We start from the raw sequence: 25,958 nt of genomic DNA, 5'->3' as shown, positions 1-25,958 counted from the left end.
TGTCTCTTGACAATAAACCGTTACAAACAGGTAACATTATCAAATAACTGATTCTTGCCTTAATCGCCAAGTTCTTTAATTTTAACTCCTGACGGTTTTCGCTAACTGCATCTTCAGCTCTTACTTTATACACTGTATCTAGTCAAAACTGAACATCTTTGCACAGCATCAGCGGTCAAACCTATTATGCCGACACAGTACCGCAATTCATTGACGTCCGCGAAGCACACACACCTATTAAAAACACACATCTTTTTGTTTTTTGTTTTTTTCTAAGTACACTAAACCTATACGGCAGATCACGTTGACACTTGATTTATGTTACTGTGCAGGATTCAGCGACGGAACAAAAACACATTGCGCTGGGACTTTAAAGTTTTCAGCCAGGCATCGTGATGTGTATGTCACTATTATTTTTTTCAGAATCTAGAAACCACTATCAAGAAAAGAAAACGGAAACAATCATTACTGTCAACAAGGTTTTGTGAAATACCGTTCATGCTGTATTCTTACGCTATAAGGACGTCATCGGAAGCATAAGGCTCTGTACAGATGAGTACAAACCTTTCCAGAAGTGCCTTTTTATCTGATGGGCATTAAGTACGGGGTATGAGAAAAGCTATTATCAAAGATGTTTCGTTTTAAACTAACTAAACTCAGTTCGAATAGGACTCTGAAGACCCAACGGTACCGACCGACCGCCGTGTCTTCATCAGCCGATTAGCGTCACTGGATGCTGATACGGAGGGGCATGTGCTCAGCACATCGCTCTTGTCAGTTTTTCGTGACCGGATCCGTTACTTTTCAATCAAGTAGCTACCCGATCGGTCTCACAATGGCTGAGTGCACCCTGCTTAATTAGTGATCTGACGGGAACCGGTGTTACCACTGCGGCAAGGCAGTTGGCTTCGTTTTAAACTTCCAAAGGTAAAAACAGAGCAACCAAACTAAACAGCATTACTGCACGTGCATACATCAAAACAAGTACGATCAAAGGGCAAAGAAAAGCACAAAGCAATATGCATCACAAATGATCGTCTTGTGGTCTTGCACATATCCAGAAAGATAATCTCAATAATGAGATTTTCACTCTGCAGCGGAGTGTGCGCTGATATGAAACTTCCTGGCAGATTAAAACTGTGTGCCATACAGAGACTCGAACTCGGGACCCGAGTTCGAGTCTCGGTCTGGCACACAATTTTAATCTGCCAGGAAGTTTCAAGGTGTTGGATGTCCACGCTTCATCACAAAACTTGGAGGTGAGGTTTCCCGACACCGTAGAGCAGGATAGGCAGCTAACTGGCAGATCCGACGACAAAGTACTATGCTAGTACATGCACAAGTGTTTCAGAAAACACAGATTCGCGCACTTTGTTGAACATTGGCTTCCGGAGCTGACGATACCTACGCGTTCCCGTGTTGACCCACCGAGATTGTCAGTTGCAATATGAGTGGGCAAGGGATCATCTGGAACTAATCACGTTTCTTGTTACAATGGGTCGACGGTGATGTCTATACACGGCGCCATTCAAGCGAACGGTTGCTCGGAACATATACAGTGTTACGGAGCACCCAGGTCAGGGCAGTATTATACTATGGGGACCTGGGCTTTGGGGACCTGGGCTTCCGTGGAGGCCGGCCAGTGTGGCCGAGCGGTTCTAGGCTCTTCAGTCTGGAAACGCACTACCGCTACGGTCGCAGGTTCGAATCCTGCCTCGGGCATGGATGTGTGTGATGTCCTTAGGTTAGTTAGGTTTAAGTAGTTCTAAGTTCTATGGGACTGATGACCTCAGATGTTAAGTCCCATAGTGCTCAGAGCCAGCTTCCGTGGAACCTATTGTAGTAAACAAAGGCACCACGACAGCTACCCGAACATTATGTCAGACCATCTGCATAGCTTCGTGCTTGATGTCTTCCCCGACAGCGATACCATCTTCCGGCAGGATTACTATCCCTCTCAGAAAGCCAGAATCGTGCTACAGTGGTTTGAGGAGCTCGATAGTGAACTCACGATGTATCATGGCCAAGCTCAGCGTACACAAACTACAGACATGCTGCAGAAAATATAGCAAGAGTTTGTCGAATCCATGCCACTCAAAAGGTGGACAAACATTAAATAGGTGACTATAATGTTTTGGCTCATCAGTGTAATTTCTCTACCAGGGCCCGCATTGAACATAAACTTTATTTCTATGCGTAGTGTTATAAGAATTGTTGGGGTTTATTCCACGGGACTTGGTGTCACTACTGATTTTGTATGCACGTAAAGCACATATCTAAACGAGCATACCAAGGTAGGTACAACTCATTATCCGAAGATTACATGCTGGCTGCCAACTTCATGCCAATAAGAATACTGTCATCCAAAAAGAGCATATTTTTTCCTCATAACTTCTGAAAAGTAGTAATTTTTTTTTTTTTGACAGTCTGTATCCAAGATGTCTCAAAAATGTTACGTTCCAGATTGCACAAACAGTGGATGATCCTGAACTGAGTATTTTGATACAAAGAACCAACAGCAGAAAATGAATATTTCAGGCACTACGACGTCTTGAATGAGCAATGGATGTCCATATCAGCATCGGTGGCGCTACACAACTAAAAACATAAATCGACAAGGATGGCTGAGTTTAGTCAATTGCATTAATTGTGTTCGTAGACGCCGTTCTTGCATATGTACAGTGTTTATGAACCCAGCCTGATGTTAGACAGAACAGAATACAAGAAACAGGTGGCACTGGCCCGTTGTTATCTTTCTTTCTGTCTTTCTTTCTTTTGCTTGTGCCTTTGTCCCGCGGATACGCAGGGTCGTGAGGGTTAATCGGATGTGGCAATGTTAGTCGAAGGGGTGGCCGGATGGCCTTCCTGCCGCCACCGCGTACCCCCCTGGAAGGAATTTGTGTACCCCAACTGTCTGCGACTAGTGTAATCCATGGAATAGTGCGCAAGTGTTCAGATGACTGGCCCGTTGTTATCATGGTTAGCTTTTCGCAGCTAATCTATCCACATTAAGGCACCTAATAGTGGCCCGTGCAAATACGTTTTTCAATGCCTCGTCTTCGTAGGTCATAACTGGCCATTTCTCGTGTGTTATACACCGTACATGAGACTACCGAGTGTAAGCCAACATGGTGACAGAACATTCTAACTTCGAATGTACTTGTTAAGTGCTTGGAGGAGTCTTGGATTAAGGTGTAGCGGCAATTATGTCGAATTTTTTCTGGTTTTTCTAGATCAATTCCTCCAGGATCTTAGAACATACAGTATTTCCGGACTACGCCTTATATGCAGACAATTCCATTTGCGCGTGAGGCGATAATGCCCTGTAAAGCAAAGATTGTTTCTGTGTTCAGCAGCTCCGGATTCTCGTTCTATTGGATGTTACGAAACGTCCTCCAGATGGCTATTTATTTATTTTATTTATTTATTTCATTAACAGTACAGAGTAACCCACCGCCTTGAAATGTAAGGTGGGTCGTATGCTTTTGAATCTAATAGCAAAGACTTCTCATTGTTACAGTCTTATTGGTATACAGTTGTTAATGCTTTTTTTAAAATAATATAAAGAACATTACCTATAAAGATTTCTAAGGTTACAGCGAATTGAATGCTTAACAATTGTTAAAATGGTTCCATATAATTTGTTACTACATAGTTGATGAGAATATAATTTATACAATGCAAATATCACAGAAAAATAAAAAAAGATAATGTAACACAATGAGCGTGGTTAAGAATAATTTTTTAAAATATAGAGGGAAGTGATATGCTGTATTTGGATGAGTACTACATTCTAAGTAGCATGTTGGTTAGTAATGATCTATTTCTATCTATTTTAGATGAGAAGATCTCGGTACAAACTCGAGATATACGCATCTGAAATGGTTTGCGCTAATGTATGTTTACATAGATTATACGGATTAAATGCTGATTGAGTACTTCATACATGGAATACATGAATTTTAGCTTCAAATGGGAATAGAATATAGTTGGTTGGTTGGTTGGTTGGTTTGGGGAAGGAGACCAGACAGCGAGGTCATCGGTCTCATCGGATTAGGGAAGGATGGTGAAGGAAGTCGGCCGTGCCCTTTGAAAGGAACCATCCCGGCATTTGCCTGGAGCGATTTAGGGAAATCACGGAAAACCTAAATCAGGATGGCCGGACGGGGGATTGAACCGTCGTCCTCCCGAATGCGAGTCCAGTGTCTACCCACTGCGCCACCTCGCTCGGTAGAATATAGTTCATTGCTACTTCAATGCATTATTCCTTAAATAACTTAATACCTTTCTGATATATGAAATTCACTGATTATAGCTTTGAGCAGAGAAGAGAATACACTCCAGTGCTATGTGCACATGTTTGATGGCTAATATGTTGGATGACGAATCACTCGGTAAAAGGTTTTTGATGTTCACCGTGACATACGTTGGTGGTGCCGAGAATGGTTCGAGAATTTTAGCCGTGATAGGTTTGTCACCTATATACCCTGTGTTTATAACAGTGCACAAAGATACAGTATTTAATAACGTAGTACGTGTGAACCGGATCAGGAGTCGTCTGCAGTGAGGTGCCAAAACTTATGGCATAGCGATATGGACAAATACAAATGACGGTAGTATCGCGTACCCAAGATATAAAAGGGCAGTGCATTGACAGATCTGTCATTTGTACTAACAAGGGAACCTCCTCATCGCACCCCCCTCAGATTTAGTTATAAGTTGGCACAGTGGATAGGCCTTGAAAAACTGAACACAGATCAATCGAGAAAACAGGAAGAAGTTGTGCGGAACTATGAAAAAAAATAAGCAAAATATACAAACTGAGTAGTCCATGTGGAAGATAGGCAACATCATGGAAAGTGTGAGTTCACGAGCGCCGTGGTCCCGTGGTTAGCGTGAGCAGCTGCGGAACGAGAGGTCATTGGTTCAAGTCTTCCCTCGAGTGAAAAGTTTAATTTTTTTTATTTTCAGATAATTATCAAAGTTCATGCACTCACACATAATCAACTTCGCTCTCCAAAATTCCAGGGCACGTTCAGATTTGCTTGGACATATGCAGGATTTGACGGTCTACACACGGAAAAATTTGAAAACGTTAAAAATGTGTGTTTTGATAGAGCACAGGGAAAACTGTGCGACTGTGAAACTGTTGCATTCATTTGTTGCAGTTCATGTGACAAACTCTTATGTTTTCAACACTGTTTTGGGAGTGATTATTGATGTGTCGGCAGAAGTGCCAACACCGTGTTGTTTGAGGAAGCCGAAATGCACGCTATAAGCTCACGCAGGATGGCATGAGGTCTGAAACAGGATACTTAATGAATGCTATAAAGAAAAGTACGTAGCTGCTGGAATACTTAACTTTAATCCACAATTGGTGAACATTGGTCTTGTTACTGTACATGCTTCATTAGATACATAGCAAAGGATAAATGGCGCCTTGCTAAGTCGTAGCAATTGACTTAGCTGAAGGCTATGCTAACTATCGTCTCGGCAATTGAGAGCGTAATTCTCAGTGAACCTTTCCTAGCAACGTCGGCTGTACAACTGGGGCGAGTGCTAGTAAGTCTCTCTAGACCTGCCGTGTGGCGGCGCTCGGTCTGCAATTACTGACAGTGGCGACACGCGGGTCCGACATCTACAAATGGACCGCGGCCGATTTAAAGCTACCACCTAGCAAGTGTGGTGTCTGGCGGTGACACCACAATTATCACATCCACAAGAAAACCTAAATCGGGCAAGGTAGAAGAATCTTTTTACCCATTCGCCAAGTGTACGAGTTAGGTGGGTCGACAACATATTCCTGTCATGTGACGCACATGCCGTCACCAGTGTCGTATAGAATACATCATACGTGTTTTCCTGTGGAGGAATCGGTTGACCTATGACCTTGCGATCAAATGTTTTCGGTTTCCATTGGAGGGGCACGCCCTTTCGTCTACTAATCGCACGGTTTTGGGGTGCGGTCGCAAAACACAGACACTAAACTTATTACAGTGAACAGAGACGTCAATGAACGAACGGACAGATCACAACTTTGCGAAAATAAAGAATGTAAACTTTTCACTCGAGGGAAGACTTGAACCAAGGACCTTTTGTTCCACAGCTGCTCACGCTAACCACGGGATCACGGCGCTCCCCAGCTCACAGCATCCTTAATGTTGCCTATCTTGCACATGGACTACTCAGTTTGTATATTTTGCTTATTTTTTCCATAGTTCCACACAACTAATTCCTGTTTTCTCGATTGATCTGTGTTTAGTTTTTCAAGGCCTATCCACTGTGCCAACTTATAAGTAAATCTGAGGGGGCTGCGATGGAGAGGTTCCCTTGTAAGATGCTTCATGTGAAATGGTTTCCGACGTGATTACGGCCACATGACGGGAATCAACAGACTTTGAACGCGGAATGGTAATTGGAGCTACACGCATGGGACATTCCGTTCCGGAAATCGTTAGGGAATTCAATATTCCGAGATTCACAGTGTCAAGAGTGTACCGAGAATACCACATTTCAGGCATTACCTCTCAACACGGACAACGCAGTGATCGACAGCCTTCACTTGACGACCCAAAGGAGTGGCGTTAGCGTAGAGTTGTCAGTGCTATCAGACATCCAACACTGCATGCAGTAACAGCAGAAATCAATGCGGGACATACGACTAACGTATTCTTCAGGGCAGTGCGACTAAATTTGGCGTTCCTGGACTATGGCAGCAGACGTTCAACGTGAGTGCCTTTGCTAACAACACGACATCGCCTGCACCGCCTCTCCTCGGCTCGTGACTATATCGCTTGGATGACTGCAAAACCATAGCCTGGTCAGATGAGTCCCGATTTCTGTTGGTAAGAGCTTGTGGTAAGGTTCGAACATGAAGCAGATACCACGAAGCCATGGGCCCAGGTTGTCAACAAGGCACTGTGCAAACTGGTGCACACCCCATAATGGCACAGGCTGTGTTTACATGGACTGGATTGGGTCCTGTGGTCCAAATGAACCAATCATTGATTGAAATGTTTGGGTTCGGATACGTGGAGACCATTTGCATACGTACATGAATTTCATGTTCCCAAACAATGACGGATTTTTATGGATGACAATGCGCCACAATTATTCGCGATTGGTTTGAAGAACATCCTGGACGGGTCGAGGGAAAAATTTGGCCACCCAAATCACGTAACTTAGGACATTATCGAGAGGTCAGTTCGTACACAAAATCTTGCAACGGTGACAATTCCGCCATTATGGTCGGTTATAGAGACAGCGTGGCTCAATATTTCTGAAGGGGACTTACGACGACTTGTTGAGTCCATGCCACACCGAGTTGCTGCACTACTTCGGGCAAAAGGAGGTCCGACACGATATTATTTCAGTTATGTGAGCTTTTGAACGACGTTGTTTAAATTATGCTTGTCTATTTAAATAACTAATGGAATAACTGTTATGTAATGTATTGCAAATGACTTGGTCCATAGTTAGGGAAAGTCTGGGCTGAGCAGTGCTGTGGTTAACACACCGCTAGTAGTAGCGGATCACTGTGGCTCATATTCCTGGAGTTTTGAGGACAGAAGAACTTAAAGGCAGTATTTATGGGCCACTGATGCTGCATTTGGTAATACCATTATCATGGAATGGTTTTTGGCCCCGTAAATATAATTCCGACGCCAAGAAGATACGTAACAGGGTGAAGCCAACAGTACTGCTATGATTGCATCGCCGCCAGGTTAATAGCCACTGCAAATTACGCCAAGAGTACCACCAGCCTTCCACGAAATTGTTTATATTTGGCACTCTGTAAACGGACCAGGTATTTGCGAAATTTAGTTGATTTTATAATAATGATTTTGGTGTTGCAAAAAACTTTCTTACACCCATGACTATCCCAAATCACAAACCTGGACAGGAATCCTACCTACCGAATTTAATTCCGAGTGTCCTACTTTATTATGAGAAAGTGGTTGAACTTGAATTTAATGTTGTGTTGTCATTTGCACAGCCAATTATACTTTGAAGTAGGTTAAAAGACTGCTAATGAAAGCACCTTTGTTATTTAAAGAGTTATAGTTTGTTGTGCTTTACTTAATAATTAATGTACTTAACGCTTCTCATACATACTGGTGTAGTTTCGTTAATGAGCATGGTCCTCATTTACTAAACTAGTTAATGAAGCAATGCAAAGGCTCCTTCAGAGCATTCTGTTTAGTTGCTTCAAACCTAGTTTAAGAAAGAACTATTTACTGTGTTATCTACTCTAATGCACGTTGGTTAATGCACAGGCATAGAGACCCTGTACTAAGCAATGACGTTATATATTATGACCATTAGCAGACGCCCTGATTTAAATTCACAATCATTTCAAGCTTTTCCCTGTTCAGTACTGCTACTAGTTGCATGTCTATCGGTAATTGGTTTTATAAACTGTTACACTTAGTTCATTTTAGGTACGTGCAAGTGAGAGGCATATGTTACTGTTTACTATCTCATTGTCCGTTTATTTGTTAGTAGCACATTTATCTGCAAAGGTAGGTTACTGTGTTGTAGTAGTAGTAGTAGCAGCTATAAGGAAAGAGTTTAGTGTGTCTGTGTCAAGGAAGGTTAGGTTAACCTTAGCACTGCCTTCTGCTTTATCGTTTTGCTTGACACAAGAATGCGTAATTAGGCTGCCGTCCGGGCTTCCGGGCCCTGGAGCGAAGTCGACGTTCTAACTCATCGAAATGTCTTCCATTAGTTCAGGTCGGTACTGTCGGTAAGTCAGTCCATTTCAGTAGTGTTATTGTCCACAAACCATTGCCTCACGAGTCCTGCTTTATGAAAAGGAGCATTGTCATGCTGATACAAACAACCATCGTTCCCGCACTGATCTTGTAAGGGAGACTTCTGTACATAGAAGATAGCGTACCTAGGAACACTTGCTGTTTCCTGGTCGGTGTTTCAATCTCGTGACTTATTTTAGAATCGCATGAAAAAATTGGTACTAGAAACAGGCATATGCCGTTTCTGGCATATTCTCTCTCTCTCTCTCTCTCTCTCTCTCTCTCTCTCTCTCTCTCTCCCCCTTTGTGAGAAATTAGGTTGTGAGCAGTCCAGGGTTTGTAAATATTACTAGTTCCACATTTTTAAGTGCTGTATAACATATAATAGGTATCTGGAGTATAATGTGAACTCTTTAGTTACAGAGTTATATGGCGAGTAAAATTATGAATACTTTTACAACTACAGTAGTTATATAATGTGCGGACAGTTAATCTATACTACGTCAGTCGTGCACCACATTGTACTTTGAATCGGAAGAAGATCCTCTGCTATGGAACATGCGATATTTCCAAATGAAATGAGTTTCTTTAATGTCTTAACAATTTTGCTTTTCTTGAAAATAGCTTCTATTGCAAAATATTTTTAACTTGTAAATGTTTTTGACAATACTACTTAATTCCATTTCGCTTAGTCGTTACTGGCGTAGAGTAATAAAATAACACACGTTATTACATACAGTACTGACAAAAACTTCTCGAGTGCAACACTTTTAAATTCGAATAAAATATTTGCACGTAGGTAGTAGAAGAAGAAGAAGAAGATGAAAAATTGCTCAGTTCTTAAGGTACGCGTTTTAGGGCCCATGTTTACAACAGATTATTTTCTTGTTTTGGTCCCTATCACCACCTCTGAAATTTGTCTACCCTACAATTTTACAACAACAGCACCGATACATGTATTCCACCATCATCAGAGTTATCAGAACGATTTTCGCACATAATTTTCCACTCGGTCGTTTCTGGACCAGGGTCCTTCACGTCAAATTGATACATTTACACTCCTACATCATCCCTGAAGCATTATCATGGAATCACCCTGTAGACTTCTTTCGAAGTGTTATCTTTCCGTCCGCAGCTCGTGGTCTCGCGGTAGCGTTCTCGCTTCCCGAGCACGGGGTCCCGGGTTCGATTCCCGGCGGGGTCAGGGATTTTCTCTGCCTCGTGATGACTGGGTGTTGTGTGTTGTCCTTAGGTTAGTTAGGTTTAAGTAGTTCTAAGTTCTAGGGGACTGATGACCATAGCTGTTAAGTCCCATAGATCTCAGAGCCATTTGTTATCTTTCCCGGCGACGAATCGTGTGGTGTCGCCTACTGTGCACCACAACAGACAGATTTGGTCCAAATTCGCTGAAGACAAAGTACCGAGTGAGGCGCCCCACAGGAAGGCATTGAACTTACATTCGCGTGTGGTGCGACTCAGAATCCCTCCCAAGCATTGACATTTCGATTTCCGTAGTTTCCTTGAATAACTTCAAACAGATGTCAGTATGGTTATATTATAATGGTCGTAACTGATTCGGTGTCACAAGCCTGCATACTCCCTCGTAACGGTACTACAACATGAGCTACATCAGCGAGTGGGTGGATTACATTTCTTTTACAAAATAGAAACTCCGACGCGACTAAACAATGTAGCGAAAAATGACACGGGTGAAATTATACGATTATAGAAGCAAAAACGTTGCACTAAGCATGGGTCAAGCGAGATAACTGTAGATGTGTGGTTAAGAGCAGCAGTTAACTTCAGTATGAAACACTGCCCTCGTTATTACGGATGCATGACTAAGTCCAAATCTAACTGGGATCAGATCCAGCCGGGATCCACTTTACTGCTGAAGTGAGAAGTACGACCCAAGACGAACAGGGCGAGCAGAGCCTGTAGCAGCCTCCAAGATCATGTGGCATCACTCTTCTGGATTTTTCTATCTGGGTTCACCTCAAAAGTGAAGTATACAGCGGTTCCGTTGATACGGTTGAAGAGCTGGAGCAGCGAATTGTGCAAAGATTTACGAGAGGATCTGGGGATGTTTGAAAGAATTCAGAAAATACTCCCTTTAATAGGTACTTGTGTACAATAAATAGTGACATGTGTCCAGCTGAAGCAGTATTTTATTTTCTATTAAAGTAGGCCAGATAAGCCATGGGTGAAATTGAAGCCAATTGGATGGGGAGTTAATCGACAATGTCCTATTTTATGTACATTTGCACCAGGATAATATTTGATAGTGAAATCAACGGCGGGTTGTAATCACGAATTCGCAATTATTCCGCAAACATCTCCTTTGGGGACCCATGTTCACTGAATGTTTCTCCTTCGATTAAAGTGTATTTTAATACGTCTCAGTTTTCGCTATGAAATATGGTACACTCTGTACACCAACGAAACCCAAGATTATTAAATGTTGTTGTGGTCTGCAGTCCAGAGACTGGTTTGATGCAGCTCTCCATGCTACTCTACCCTGTGCAAGGTTCTTCATCTCCCAGTACCTACTGCAACCTACATCCTTCCGAATCTGTTTAGTGTATTCATCTCTTGGTCTCCCTCTACGATTTTTACCCTCCACGCTGCCCTCCAATACTAAATTGGTGATCCCTTGATGCCTCAGAATATGCCCTACCAACCGATCCCTTCTTCTAGTCAAGTTGTGCCACAAACTCCTCTTCTCCCCAATTCTATTCAATACTTCCTCATTAGTTATGTCATCTACCCATCTAATCTTCAGCATTCTTCTGTAGCACCACATTTCGAAAGCTTCTATTCTCTTCTTGTCCAAACTATTTATCGTCCATGTTTCACTTCCATACATGGCTACACTCCATACAAATACTTTCAGCAACGATTTTCTGACACTTAAATCTATACTCGATGTTAACAAATTTCTCTTCTTCAGAAATTCTTTCCTTGTCATTGCCAGTCTACATTTTATATCCTCTCTACTTCGACCATCATCAGTTATTTTGATCCCCAAATAGCAATACTCATTTACAACTTTAAGCGTCTCATTTCCTAATCTAATTCCCGCAGCATCACCCGATTTAATTAGACTACATTCCATTATTCTCGTTTTGCTCTTGTTGATGTTCATCTTATATCCTCCTTTCAAGACCATGTCCATTCCGTTCAGCTGCTCTTCCAGGTCCTTTGCTGTCTCTGACAGAATTACAATATCATCGGCAAACCTCAAAGTTTTTATTTCTTCTCCATGGATTTTAATACCTACTCCAAATTTTTCTTTTGTTTCCTTTACTGCTTGCTCAATGTACAGATTGAATAACATCGGGGAGAGGCTACAACCCTGTCTCACTCCCTTCCCAACCACTGCTTCCCTTTCGTGCCCCTCGACTCTTATAATTGCCATCTGGTTTCTGTACAAATTGTAAATAGTCTTTCGCTCCCTGTATTTTACCCCTGCCACCATTACAATTTGAAAGAGAGTATTCCAGTCAACATTGTCAAATGCTTTCTCTAAGTCTACAAATGCTAGAAACGTAGGTTTGCCTTTCCTTAATCTATTTTCTAAGGTAAGTCGTAGGGTCAGTATTGCCTCATGTGTTCCAACATTTCTACGGAATCCAAACAGATCTTCCCCGAGGTCGGCTTCTACCAGTTTTTCCATTCGTCCGTAAAGAATTCGTGTTAGTATTTTGCAGCAGTTTCTTATTAAACTGATAGTTCGGTAATTTTCACTTCTGTCAACACCTGCTTTCTTTGGGATTGGAATTGTTATATTCTTCTTGAAGTCTGAGGGTATTTCGCCTGGCTCATACATCTTGCTCACCAGATGGTAGAGTTTTGTCAGGACTGGCTGTCCCAAGGCTGTCAGTAGTTCTAATGGAATGTTGTCAACTCCCGGGGCATTGTTACGACTTAGGTCTTTCAGTGCTCTGTCAAACTCTTCACGCAATATCGTATCTCCCACTTCATCTACATTCTCTTCCATTTCTATAATATTATCCTTAAGAACATCGCCCTTGTATAGACCCTCTATATACTCCTTCCACCTTTCTGCTTTCCCTTCTTTGGTTAGAACTGGGTTTCCATCTGAGCTCTTGATATTCATACAACTGGTTCTCTTTCTCCAAAGGTCTCTAATTTTCCTGTAGGCAGTATCTATCTAACCCCCAGTGAGATAAGCCTCTACATCCTTACATTTGTCCTCTAGCCATCCCTCCTTAGCCATTTTGCACTTTCTGTCGATCTCATTTTTGAGACGTTTGTATTCCTTTTTGCGTGCTTCATTTACTGTGTTTTCATATTTTCTCCTTTCATCAATTAAATTGACTATGGAAAATTTGTATAGCAACGAAATCCAAGAATACGCTGTGACTGAATATTTCTAGCAAGCTCAGGAACAGAGCCTTAAAAAATCCGCAAACGTGCCACGTAAAAGTGGTACAACAGGCAAACTACAAACAGGCAGCAAAATACATTACTCATCCGAAGGTCCTCAAGGATTTTACAATTAATGGCTTCATTAATAGACTGACAATTCTTGTCCTACATTTATCCCTGTATTTTGCATGTCTTTCCGATTAGGAAGTAGCTAACCTAAAGCATTATCTTTAGAACAAAAATGTGAAATATGAAAAGACAACTTTCGACTGTATTGTGCAACTTATATGAGACAGGTATGGGATGAGTAAGTTTGTGAGGGATGGGACCGACGCAGCCTTGTCCAACAGCGACGTTAGAAAGAAAGCACAAAAGCAAACAGAATAAAAATTAAATACTAAATGAAACACTTTGCTCATAATCGGAAGTTCTACGAAATCAAAATTACCCCACGGAAAGCAATGTAAGCAGCGTTCGATAAATTTAAAAGTAGCATTTTATCTTGCGATTCTTTCTCAGGTTTGCAACTACATCTTCAAATCAGGTCGACACAATATTTCGACGGTCAAACCGACAGTTACCTTCCGGTGTGACACATTTGATGCTGAGTATCATCGAAGCACATTTGCAGCGTCACATCTGAAGATAATGGCGGGTTGGACAGTCGAAATATTGTATTAGTTTGATATGAAGATTTGGTTGCAAACCCAAGAAGAGTAAAAAATGTTATTTCGCCGTTAAAACCAACGAAGTGACAATATTTTACGCTAAAAAATAACGAAACCTCCAATGAAGTTTTGTCTTAAGTAAAGTCGGTCGACGAATCAAAGTCTTCTATTTAACAGCGTGCTCATCATACTGACACCGAGACGGAGAAAGACAAACAGAAGGCCGAAATTTTTTCATTGAAGACGATAATATTATGGTCACTCCCTTTGATAATGACACTGAAATGAGCGATGTGGAGATCTATGTTCGCGGGACTGAAAATCAATTAAAGTCGCTCAGTAGAGAAAAATGATTGTGTCCGACTAGTTTCATATTCGGTTACATATGGATTATGTGGAAGACTGTCTAGCAGCAGTCTACTGTAGATAGCTGGATCAACGGAGTGTTGACAAACTGGAGAAAATCATGTCTCGCCTTTTTGATGAAGGGATGTCAGACATGCACACAGCTACGTACCTATGTTGCCGACGGCAATCTGTTGCATAACAGTAGAACCACCGTACGCTCGTTTATTATGACCTGTGAGGAGACAAGCTTGCTGGGTGCAGGGGTTATATGATACCTACAGAGAAGATAGAATGGAACTCAGCTAGCTCTATTCGTGCTCGAGAAACAGAAGACCGTACGCAGCAATAGACAAGCTGATACCAGTCAGTGGCTTCTGGAAAGCAGTCTATATAGTCCTGTACTGTTATTTAATGAACAAAATACGAGCTTACGGAATATCGTGATCTTTATGACTGTACTGAAAACTTCCTACCAAATAGAACTCCAGAACTCCATTCTCCGGAGTGATAAATCGTTACACAGTAGTTTCGGAAGTACACCACTGGGCTTTTCACGAAATATGTAATTGAAGTGGAGGATAATGAACGAAGCTTCATCGTGCACGATGCTGTAACACATAGGGCTACCGCAAGGACACAAAAACAGAGACTCAGCATTTTTTGGAAAGGCTGGCAACTGACTCCACGAACAAAACAACTGTAAGTATATAGGCGGTAAGATCCAGTATCGTTTTAGTCTATCACTGGAAAGTCACATCGGTAAAATATCCAGCAGTGAGCATGTGAAGCGATTGAGGTGGAACTACCAACTAATACTACTTACAAGAAAAGTAAATACCATCACTGAGATTCACTAAAAGAAGCTTATAAAACCTTCGTTTGACCGATTCTAAAATACCGTTAATTGTTCTAGAAGCCTGCCCAGCTAGGATAAGTCGATCAGACAGAAAATACTGAAAGAGAAGTTGTGACTTTATTCGTGACGGGATCGTTTAATTAGAGCGAGAGTGTTGTGGAGATCCTCATCGAATTCCAGTGGTAGTCATCAAAAGAGAGGCTTACTGTCAAAATTCCGAAAACAAGCGGTCAATAGAAAGTCAAGCAACATTTTATTTCCTTCCACGAAACGAAATGGGAGTGACAGAGAAATTTGACCTTATATATAGAGGCTTAACGACAACCGTCCGTCCCGTGCCACCATTTGCGAATGGAATAAGACCAGCAAAACGGGAAGGGAGATAACTTTGCTGAAATTGACATACTGTCCTTGGAAAAAAAAAATCTGAGGGGATTACGACGATGCACCCTCCGCCACACACCGTAAGACTGCTTGCGGATTCCAGATGTAAGAGAAGTATTCATTAAGTTTTGAATACCACCTAGAAATAAAAAGATTTACTAATTAATTATTTGTTTGCAGTCCTGATAGACAAATCACTGCGCCATAGTATCGGACCCGACTGTGTGACCGAGCGGTTATAGGCGCTTCAGGCCGGAACCCCGCTTCTGCTACGGTCGCACGTTAGAATCCTACCTCGGGTATGGATGTGTGTGATGTCCTTAGGTTAGTTACGTTTAAGTAGCTGTAAGTCTAGGGGACTGATGACCTCAGATGTTAAGTCCCATAGTGCTCACAGCCATTTGATTTTTAGTCGTCCTGTGCGACGATTCGTCAACCGACAGTTTCCAGAAAAGTGGATTCGCAGTGGTGGTTCTGTACCACGGCCTACTCGATCCCCTGATTTGAGCCCTCTGGACTTTTTTGTGTAACGGAAGATGTGCAACATCGTTTACATAATCCTCGTTGAATCAGAAGAGCATCTGGTAGCCTGAATAGTAGCAACAGCAGTAAGAATTGAGGAGCGCCGGAACAAAACCGGATATATCCACTTTCGCTGTATTCGCGTGTTTGAGCTGTAGGGAGGAGATACGGGAGTAATACATGCTGCCACAAAATAATTTTCAGCACAACGCGACATGAAGTGTTTTATGGTGTGTTTCTTCTTTTTATAGCTTGTGGAGCCATTTAGAGATCACTATTTGTTACTTTCTCTATTAACAGCAAATGCAGATTTATCGGTTTTTGTTCTGGCGCTCCTCAATTAAGAACACTCCTGCAGTCTTTGACTGCGTTAGATAGAACATGAGCCACTGGTGCAACCTCAACTTACAAGTCAATGGAGACATTTTTTTAACCTCTAATGTAACTGAAGTAATTGTGTTGATGTTGTTGTCTCTTGGTAATAAAGAACTGAAACTTGTTTACGTTACTTTTGGTCGTCAGAGGAAAACACATTAGAAGAAGGGCTTTCAATGTTCCGTGCAACCTCCGAGAGTTTGTTAATTTGCACACAGAGAAAATTCCTTCTACCGGTTTAAAAAAAATGCTCACAGGAAAATGTGACGTTAGAGAAAAATATTTATTTCTGTGTCCCGTGCAGCCGTCCAGGTTTATCGGTTTAAATAATTTTCACCCTGTACATTGCTAATTTTCGATTTCGCATTACCAGCTTAACGAAATGAGAATATGATCGGAGTAGTTACAGAAACTTTCTTTAGGTGTTTCCGGACTTACGAACTACATGTATGACGATTCGCGTCACGTAATTATCTTTTCCGTGAACAGCGCAGCTGGACTACACGACGGTGAAGGAAGAGGTGTGCTGGAGCTGCGGCCGCAGCGTGGCGCGTCCGGCGCCGGCTGCCCTGCGCAGACAACAGCTCGTTTACGCGTGTAATAAACAGAAGGGGGCTACTCCCCAGTGACTTGGTCGCTATTACCGCTGCGGCCGGACGCGGGGGCCGCCGCACGCACAACCCTACTACTCCCGCCGCCCTAACTAAATGTTGCCAATTCAGGCTTACGCGTACAATCAAGGCGGTGCCGCCGCAACGTCGGATTTATGGCTTGTAAACACAAAGCACAAACTCAAAACAAACTTGTCTTCGCGTGTATCTGATTCGGGGAAGCCGTTATTTCTAAGACCGCGATTTAGTATGACGTCACACAGAAAGCGACACTTACAAAACAGGCCGCATTGTGTACTATAAGAGTTAGAATTAATACAATCTCACCTATGGGGAAAATGAACATTCTGGAAAAGAATTTATTCTTTGTGGACAAAACGAAGTTCGTTCAGACTCACTAAAACTGCTGACAAGGGAAACTCCCCATGGTACCCCCCCCCCCCCCCGGCAGATTTAGTGGCAAGATGGCCCAGTGGATCGCCCGTCAAAACCTGAACACAGATCAAGCATAAAAACAGGAAGAAGGTGTACTGAACTGTGAAAAAAAAAAGCAAGATAGAAACAGTGAACGATCCAAGACTAAGAAGTTCAATAAAGAGCAGCCTGAAAAACCAACAGCGTCATGGGTATTTGGTCACGGTGTTGGACTGCTAAGCGGACGAGCCGTATTCAGAAGTCCGCGTGCCATTTTATCATTGTTTACACAACATTTGAACTGTCCGGACACTGAAATGCCGGCCGAAGTGGCCGTGCGGTTAAAGGCGCTGCAGTCTGGAACCGCAAGACCGCTACGGTCGCAGGTTCGAATCCTGCCTCGGGCATGGATGTTTGTGATGTCCTTAGGTTAGTTAGGTTTAACTAGTTCTAAGTTCTAGGGGACTAATGACCTCAGCAGTTGAGTCCCATAGTGCTCAGAGCCATTTGAACCATTTTGACACTGAAATGTTTATTTTCTTTCTAAAGACTTGGCAGTTATACTATAACACTGGTTATAGAACATGAGTCATGTGTAAGAATACGTTACCATCGCAAGTAAATGTGATAAACAGTGAGAACAGGTGAGATACCACATAGGTGTCTCACAGAAATGAAAACATCAAATAAAAGGGTTGGTTGGTTGACTTGGGGGAGGGGACCAACAGCGACGTCATCGGTCCCATCGGATTAGGGAAGGATGGGGAAGGAACTCGTCGGTGCCGTTTCAAAGGAACCATCCCGGCATTTGACTGAAGAGATTTACGGAAATCACGGAAAACCTAAATAAACGGATGTGAACTATGTCACAACAAAAGAATTCAAGAACTCAAGTTTCAAGACTTCCAAAAGGGAACGCAACTTCAAAAACGTTAAAAAACGCACGTTTTAACAGAGCACAGAGGAACTGTGATTGTGAAACTGTGGCGTTCATTTGTTGAAGCTTATGTAAACATACTATTACGTTTCCATCATTTCCTTGGGAGTGATCACATTCGCATTCACATTCATACGAACACCTATATCGTGCAAGGAGGCGTATCTCACTCACTTACCAGTCGTATAAATTAGGTGCGTGGATACGAGATTCCTATTATATGACACATGTACTGTCACTAATGCCGCGTATGACACACCAGACGTGTTTTCCCGTGGAAGATACGGTTGTCTTATCTCCTTGTCATCAAACGTTTGCGGTTCCCATTCTAAAGCTACTTTCTTTCGGCTGCTAATAAAGTAGTTGTGCAGAATCAACAGTTATTATAGATCCCTACCTTACACCTCACTGTTGCAAAGGGAGTTACACCACGACACAGACACAAATCTGAATATAGCGAAGAGGACAAAAGAAAAAAAGATTGGCACGAGGGAGGTCTGAACACGGCACGTCTCCTTGGCAGCCCAACACAGTAACCACTTAACCACGTCGCCATATCTCTTCCTGGCTGCTCTATATTACACTTCTTTCGACCGTTCACTGTTTCTATTTTGCTTTTTGCTTTTTTTGCATGGTGCAGTACACCTTGTTTTCATGCTTGATCTGTGTTCAGGCTGTCCACTTGGCCCTCTTACCATTAAACCCGAGCAGGGTGCGATGGGAGTTTCCCTTGTAATTATTTCCTTAAGGTGATTCACTTGCAGCGACGAACACCATTTTTCCTTCTAGATGTTTTCTTTCGTCAATATATTGTGATTTGTTCAGGATACATAATTTCCTACATTTGAGCCCTAGATTGTTCCAGATTTTTTTCTTCTTGCGGCTAATGTGACGTTACCTTACATTTTCTACATTGCTATGTAATTAGTAGAGGTCGCGACAGTTTTTGTAAATTTAACAAATTTCGCAATTTCTCTGTTTCAAGCCCTACTCGTACCAAAAGTAGTTTGGTACGACGTTTCTCGGCAGAGCACTGCTACTTTCAGGTGCTCGTACGTTATTAATACAATATTTTACGAGGTAACACCTGTTTCGAATAAGACAGATATTTTTGTTGCGTGTAGCGATAAAATAATGTAGAGAAATGTTAACATCTCTGATCATAAAATGAAAATTAGATGGCAGCATCCTGCGCTTTGTACGGCTCTGAACGAAAAAATTACTTCCATTGTTTCTACTAAGCTGCAAAAGTTCCTCTACGAAGCCCTAACACATCCACCATAAAGTTCTGATTTGGTACGTCCACATTTTCGGTGCGCTTAAGAAAGACTTTCGTGGCTGTCGATTTGCTTCGGACAAAGAGATGCACGATTAGGTACAATCATGGTTCCGTAAGCAGCCACAAACATTTTTTCCATGAAGGCACTAACCGTCTTGTCTAACAGTGGGATAAACGTATTAACAGTTATGGCGATTACTGTTGAAATAATAAAAAGTTTACTTACTTTTTTCCAATCGTTTGCATTTCATTGCCTCTTACAATGTCTTCTGCTAACGCCCCTTTACTCGTAAAAAGTAACATAACAATACGTTTACAAGAAAAGAATACGTTTACAACTGGACAAAAGGCTTCCCGAGAAACAGGATCCAGCATGTAGTTTTAATCTGCAATCATCGGCAGAAGGGAACTTTCTACTCCAAATGGGAATATTTTGTTGACTCCCGCCTACATAGTAAAATACGACCGACGTATTAAAATACAGGGAAAGAAGAAATATTAGCGCTTCACGTCACGTCCCATCGACATACGAAGTGCAAGCTCGGAATGTTTCAAGGATGAGGGTAGTAAATCAACCGTGCCCCATAAAATGGAACCATCCCAGCATTTGCGATTACGGTAATGACGGAAAACCTAAATCTGGATGGCTGGACGCAGATCTGAACCGTCGATCTTCCGAATGCGAGTCTAGTGTGCTAACCACTGCGGCACATCGTACCGGTAAATAAGAGGAATCAGAGCTCGGACGGAAAGATTTACGTGTTCACTTTTCCACGTGCTATTAGAGACTGGAACGTTCTGTGAAACAATCTGAAAGTCGTTCAATGAACCCTCTGCCAAGCAGCTAAGTGTGAATTGCGGAGCAGTCAAATAGAAGTAGAAGTAAAATTAAGTGCCATGGGGCCACTACTGTTTGAAGTATATCCTCCTCATACCTAATTTTCATTAGGATGGATAGATCTTGGGTATCAGGGAGTACCGCACAGAGCGTGGGATGATTACGAATGGTGTGTGGGGTAATCACGGACACAACATAATCATCACGTAAGTCACAGATAAATCTTCTTGATGTACTTTCGCCACTCGTGCAGTTTCCGTGGGCCCACAAATTATATTTTAAGCATTTTATCCAATCTTCAGAGAGAGGATCTTCATTCTTTTCTTCACTAACTTGGCAGTAATACTCATTCTCCATCGCAGCTTCTTCATTGACCATTTTCTTTTTGCGTGGTATGTCCTTTTCTTGAACCTTCATCTTAATGTTATCATCTGTAAATGCTTGCAGGTTCTTCATATCTTTCCTATCTTTAGTGTAGCGGGTGTCACATCTACGAAATGTTCATCAAATTTAGTTGTATCTGTTGGCCAAATGCAAGCTGCCCAGAAAACGGTTTGCTGCTTTCTCTATATTGCTGATGCTACTGAAGGCTTTCGTGAGAAGTTCGACAACTTCATACTGTGTAATTTTTGGGTCTACATTTGAAGTCATGTACAACTCGTATTCTTGTTGTACGAAGCCTTGAGAGGTCCAAAATACGTCAGGTCCAGTTGTTGCATACGATGAGATGTATTCTATTCTGGCGACAAAGCAGACAGCAGGCAAGACTAACGTGACTTTCATGATTGTCTAAAATACGTAGAATTGGTTCTGCAACAGTTGACTTGGCATAGGAGATGAAGTGGTGTAGTCTACAACGATACATTCTCGACGATCCAACCTGAATCGCTAACTGCTGTTATCTTATCACCACTGCCTCCACGCAATAACTGAGCATTCATTCGCTTCCTCTTGGAATAAACAACGGAGGAACACACTTTCCTGAAGCACTAAATGCACTAACGACTATTGTTGCAGTGCCTCTTTCACCACTTGTTGCCAAGCCCACTTGTTTCTGGACCTTTGGTGCTAAAATCTTTGACTTTCTTTGGACATTAGAAATACCTGTCTTGTCAACATTGCAAATACGATAAGCATCAAAGTGATATTTTGTTTGCAAAGTTTCCGCGCGATCGCTACGGTCGCAGGTTCGAATCCTGCCTCGGGCATGGATGTGTCTGTCGTCCTTAGGTTAGTTAGGATTAAGTAGTTCTAAGTTCTAGGGGACCTTCCCCTCAATCTCCCCCTCTCTGAGCAGCCCACCTGACAGCAGAAAAGTTTCTTGCAAATCAAGGACAAGAGTCGTTTGACCAGACAGTGAAAGAAGACAAACTAATTTCTGTTGTAAAATGTTATGACCTAAGCCACCCATAGCCGCATTGGCCAAGATTGGGAAGCAGTCTATGGACCAATGTAAAAGATAATGGAAGAATTATGGGATATTCATTCAGGTTCCCATCCAGTAGTAATAAACTGTCACATTAAAAATATGACTGGCACAGACTTGACCGACAAGATAACGAGTTATTACAGGATCTGCACCAGAACCAAAACTGGACTGTAAAAACTATTACTCACTTCATAGAACTGAGAACTGGAAATAGCTGGATTCAGTATAGGACTGATCGGATTCAGAATGATGATCAAAGAAGAGTATCCCGCAGTAGCTTGATTCTAAAAAAATGGTTCAAATGGCTCTGAGCACTATGGGACTTAACATCTATGGTCATCAGTCCCCTAGAACTTAGAACTACTTAAACCTAACTAACGTAAGGACAGCACACAACACCCAGCCATCACGAGGCAGAGAAAATCCCTGACCCCGCCGGGAATCGAACAAGGGAACCCGGGCGTGGGAAGCTTGATTCTAAACTAACAATTGCAGAGCATTTGTTAAGTAATCACCAGGAACAACATTTTGAAGAAGATGAGGACTCAACTCCTAAGAGATGAAGACTATTGCTCTCTCAAACACGCTCACCTAATGTAACCCATTTGCCAGAAATTACTTTAGATAAAAAATAGCATGTGGTGTACGAACACTGGCTGCACAAAGAAAATCAAAATAAAGTGCCAAGGCTGTTCAGCTCTGTCTAACATCACAGAACATTCGTCTCTCTGGGTACAATCACAAATAAAACTGTTATAATTTACGTCTTTTTCAAAATTTATAACCACTGCATGGTACAAGTGATAGCTGCCAAATACGACTATTTTGTTACGTGCATTACCTCTCTAATGTTTATTTATACGTCACCAACGCCCATGAATTTCTTTAAAAATTATGAAGTTTTTGTGAATTCTTTTCCACTATCATCTGTCTAACAGCCACATAAAATCTATTTCAAATAAACCGATGAGAATTGCCCCCTAGTGTCAGGAGGGTGACTTAAGACAACTACGTTCATAGATTCCTGAAAATGCTACCACATGAGGCAACTGTATACAGAAAGATCATGTGTTCACAAAATTGTTACGAAATAATCGAAAGCTAGCACATTATGAGCGCATGGCGCAATGAATCTCGGCTGAACGTCAACATAAAATATAGGAATTTAATTCCCGTAACCGACCAAAATATCCCATGTCGTTCGACTGCATGAACATGGTCCAGTCTTCAGAACCAGTGACGCAAGCCGGCCGCTGTGGCCAAGCGGTTATAGGCGCTTCAGTCCGGAACCGCGCTACTGATACAGTCACAGGTTCGAAACCTGCCTCGGGCATGGATGTGTGTGATGTCTTTAGGTTAGTTAGGTTTAAGTAGTTCTAAGTCTAGGGGACTGATGAACTCAGATGTTAAGTCCCATAGTGCTTAGAGCCATCTGAACCATTTTTGAACCAGTGACGCAGTGTGAATAGTCAAGAATCCGTCTGCAGCGATTTAAGATGCAATGATCACATTAATCATACCCTGAACAGGAGTTGATAGTGTGAGATTTTTACGGAGAATGCTAAGGATATGTAACACACCCGAGACAGGCCACTTAAACAATTCTTGTTAGACCAAATCTTGAACGCTGTTCGTGAGGCAACAATTCCGCTCAATCTCAGGTACAGCAAGGGAAGAAAGGAACACAAATGGTTCAAATGGCTCTGAGCACTATGGGACTCAACTGCTGAGGTCATTAGTCCCCTAGAACTTAGAACTACTTAAACCTAACTAACCTAAGGACATCACAAACAGCCATGCCCGAGGCAGGATTCGAACCTGCGACCGTAACGGTCTTGGGGCTCCAGACTGCAGCGCCTTTAACCGCACGGCCACTTCGGCCGGCGAAGGAAGGAACATCACAGCTTAACGTCGCCAACTAAGTACACTGGTGTGCAAAACTTAAGGACTAAAGTAAGTTTTGCATGATGTGTCACCGCCAAATAACGTGCGTCGGTTGAACTTGGACCATATATAGGATGTATAGTACAGAAGCTACCTGAAAGAAATACCCAATGAGGCAAACAGCAATGACACTTTTACACTACTGGCCATTAAAACTGCTACACCACGAAGATGACGTGCTACAGACACCAAATTTAACCGACAGGAAGAAGATGCTGTGATACGCAAATCACTAGCTTTTCAGAGCATTCACACAAGGTTGGCACCGGTGGCGATACCTACAACGTGCTGACATGAGGAAAGTTTCCAACCGATTCCTCATTCACAAACAGCAGTTGACCGCCGTTTCCTGGTGAAACATTGTTGTGATGCCTCGTGTAAGGAGGAGAAATGCGTACCATCACGTTTCCGACTTTGATAAAGGTCAGATTGTAGTCTATCACGATTGCGGTTTATCGTATCGCGACATTGCTGCTCGCGTTGGTCGAGATCCAATGACTGTTAGCAGAATATGGAATCGGTGGGTTCAGGAGAGTAATACGGAACGCCGTGATGGATCCCAACGGCCTCGTATCACTGGCAGTCGAGATGACAGGCATCTTATCCGCATGGCTGTAACGGATCGTGCAGACACGTCTCGATCCCTGAGACAATAGATGTGGACGTTGGCAAGACAACAACCACCTGCACCTACAGTTCGACGACGTTTGCAGCAGCATGGACTATCAGCTCGGAGACCATGGCTGCGGTTACCCTTGACGCTGCATCACAAACAGGAGCGCCTGCGATGGTGTACTCAACGACGAACCTGTGTGCACGAAAGGCAAAACGTCATTTTTTCGGATGAATCCAGGTTCTGTTTACAGCACCACGATGGTCGCATCCGTGTTTGGCGACATCGCGGTGAACGCACATTGGAAGCGTGTATTCGTCATCACCATACTGGTGTATCACTCGGCGTGATGATGGTATGGGGTGCCATTGGTTACACGTCTCGGTCACGTCTTTTCGCATTGACGGCACTTTGAACAGTGGACGTTACATTTCAGATGTGTTACAACCCGTGGCTCTACCCTTCATTCGATCCCTGCGAAACCCTACATTTCAGCAGGATAATGCACGACCGTGTGTTGCAGGTCCTGTACGGTCTATTCTGGATACAGAAAATGTTCGACTGCTGCCCTGGCCAGCGCATTCTCCAGATCTCTCACCAATTGAAAACGTGTGGCCAATGGTGGCCGAGCAACTGGCTCGTCACAATACGCCAGTCACTACTACTGATGAACTGTGGTATCGTGTTGAAGCTCCATGGGCAGCTGTACCTGTACACGCCATCCAAACTCTGTTTGACTCAATTCCCAGGCGTATCAAGGCCGTTATTACGGCCATAGGTGGTTGTTCTGGTTACTAATTTCTCTGGATCTATACACCCAAATTGTGTGAAAATGTAATCAGATGTCAGTTCTAGTATAATATATTTGTCCAATGAATACCCGTTTATCATTTACATTTCTTCTTGATGTAGCAATTTTAATGGCCAGTAGTGTACGTGGGCAGTTTTAACCATAAGCATCTGATAGGTACGAGATGCGCACGGCCGTGAGTTATCACTGGAAGACAAACAAGAAAATTCACTAAGAAAACTCCCTATTTTGCGACCCCTCACCCACAGCGACCAATCTATTAACAACATAGCTTATAAACAACATACATTGGCTAAGGCACCAGCATATTAGTTGTTAATTAAATGCCTCCATACAATCTACTTTCCCTCTGCACTCCAATCGCCATGGAGGTAATAGGAACCGACAATTTTTCAGGCGCCAATTAAAAAAGACAAAATTTACATGATCATAATCACCGAACTCACGTGCCCACTTTGGTTCTGTAAACTGTTGGGTGGAAGGAAGAAGTTCACTGACATCAGCCGGAGCTTCAAAAACTTCTTTCTCAGCTGCTGAAGAAGGTAGGAGCGTGGGGGCTTCCTGTCCAAGGGCCTGAGTAATACCCTCCAGATTACCATCTTCATCCTCTTCAGATTCTGACAAATCGCTTGGAATATCTTCAAAAAGTAGATTGTAGACAGTAGCTTTAACTAATTCCGCCAAGGTGTATGTTTTATCCACCTAAATAGAGGTAAAAGTTAGATAACTTACTGTATACAGGGTGTTACAAAAAAGTACGGCCAAACTTTCAGGAAACATTCCT

General features: G+C 42.5%; 1 protein-coding gene across 2 annotated transcripts in view; it reads right to left on the bottom strand.

Annotated features, from left to right (window-relative positions):
- The window catches only part of LOC126248229 (probable ATP-dependent RNA helicase DDX31), a 259,925-nt gene that overhangs the window by 103,648 nt on the left and 130,319 nt on the right, over positions 1–25,958 (bottom strand). The window lies entirely within an intron of this gene.

This window comes from Schistocerca nitens, chromosome 3 (genome assembly GCF_023898315.1).
Source record: "Schistocerca nitens isolate TAMUIC-IGC-003100 chromosome 3, iqSchNite1.1, whole genome shotgun sequence".
Lineage (NCBI taxonomy): Eukaryota > Metazoa > Arthropoda > Insecta > Orthoptera > Acrididae > Schistocerca > Schistocerca nitens.
This window is presented reverse-complemented; position numbering and strand designations above follow the sequence as displayed.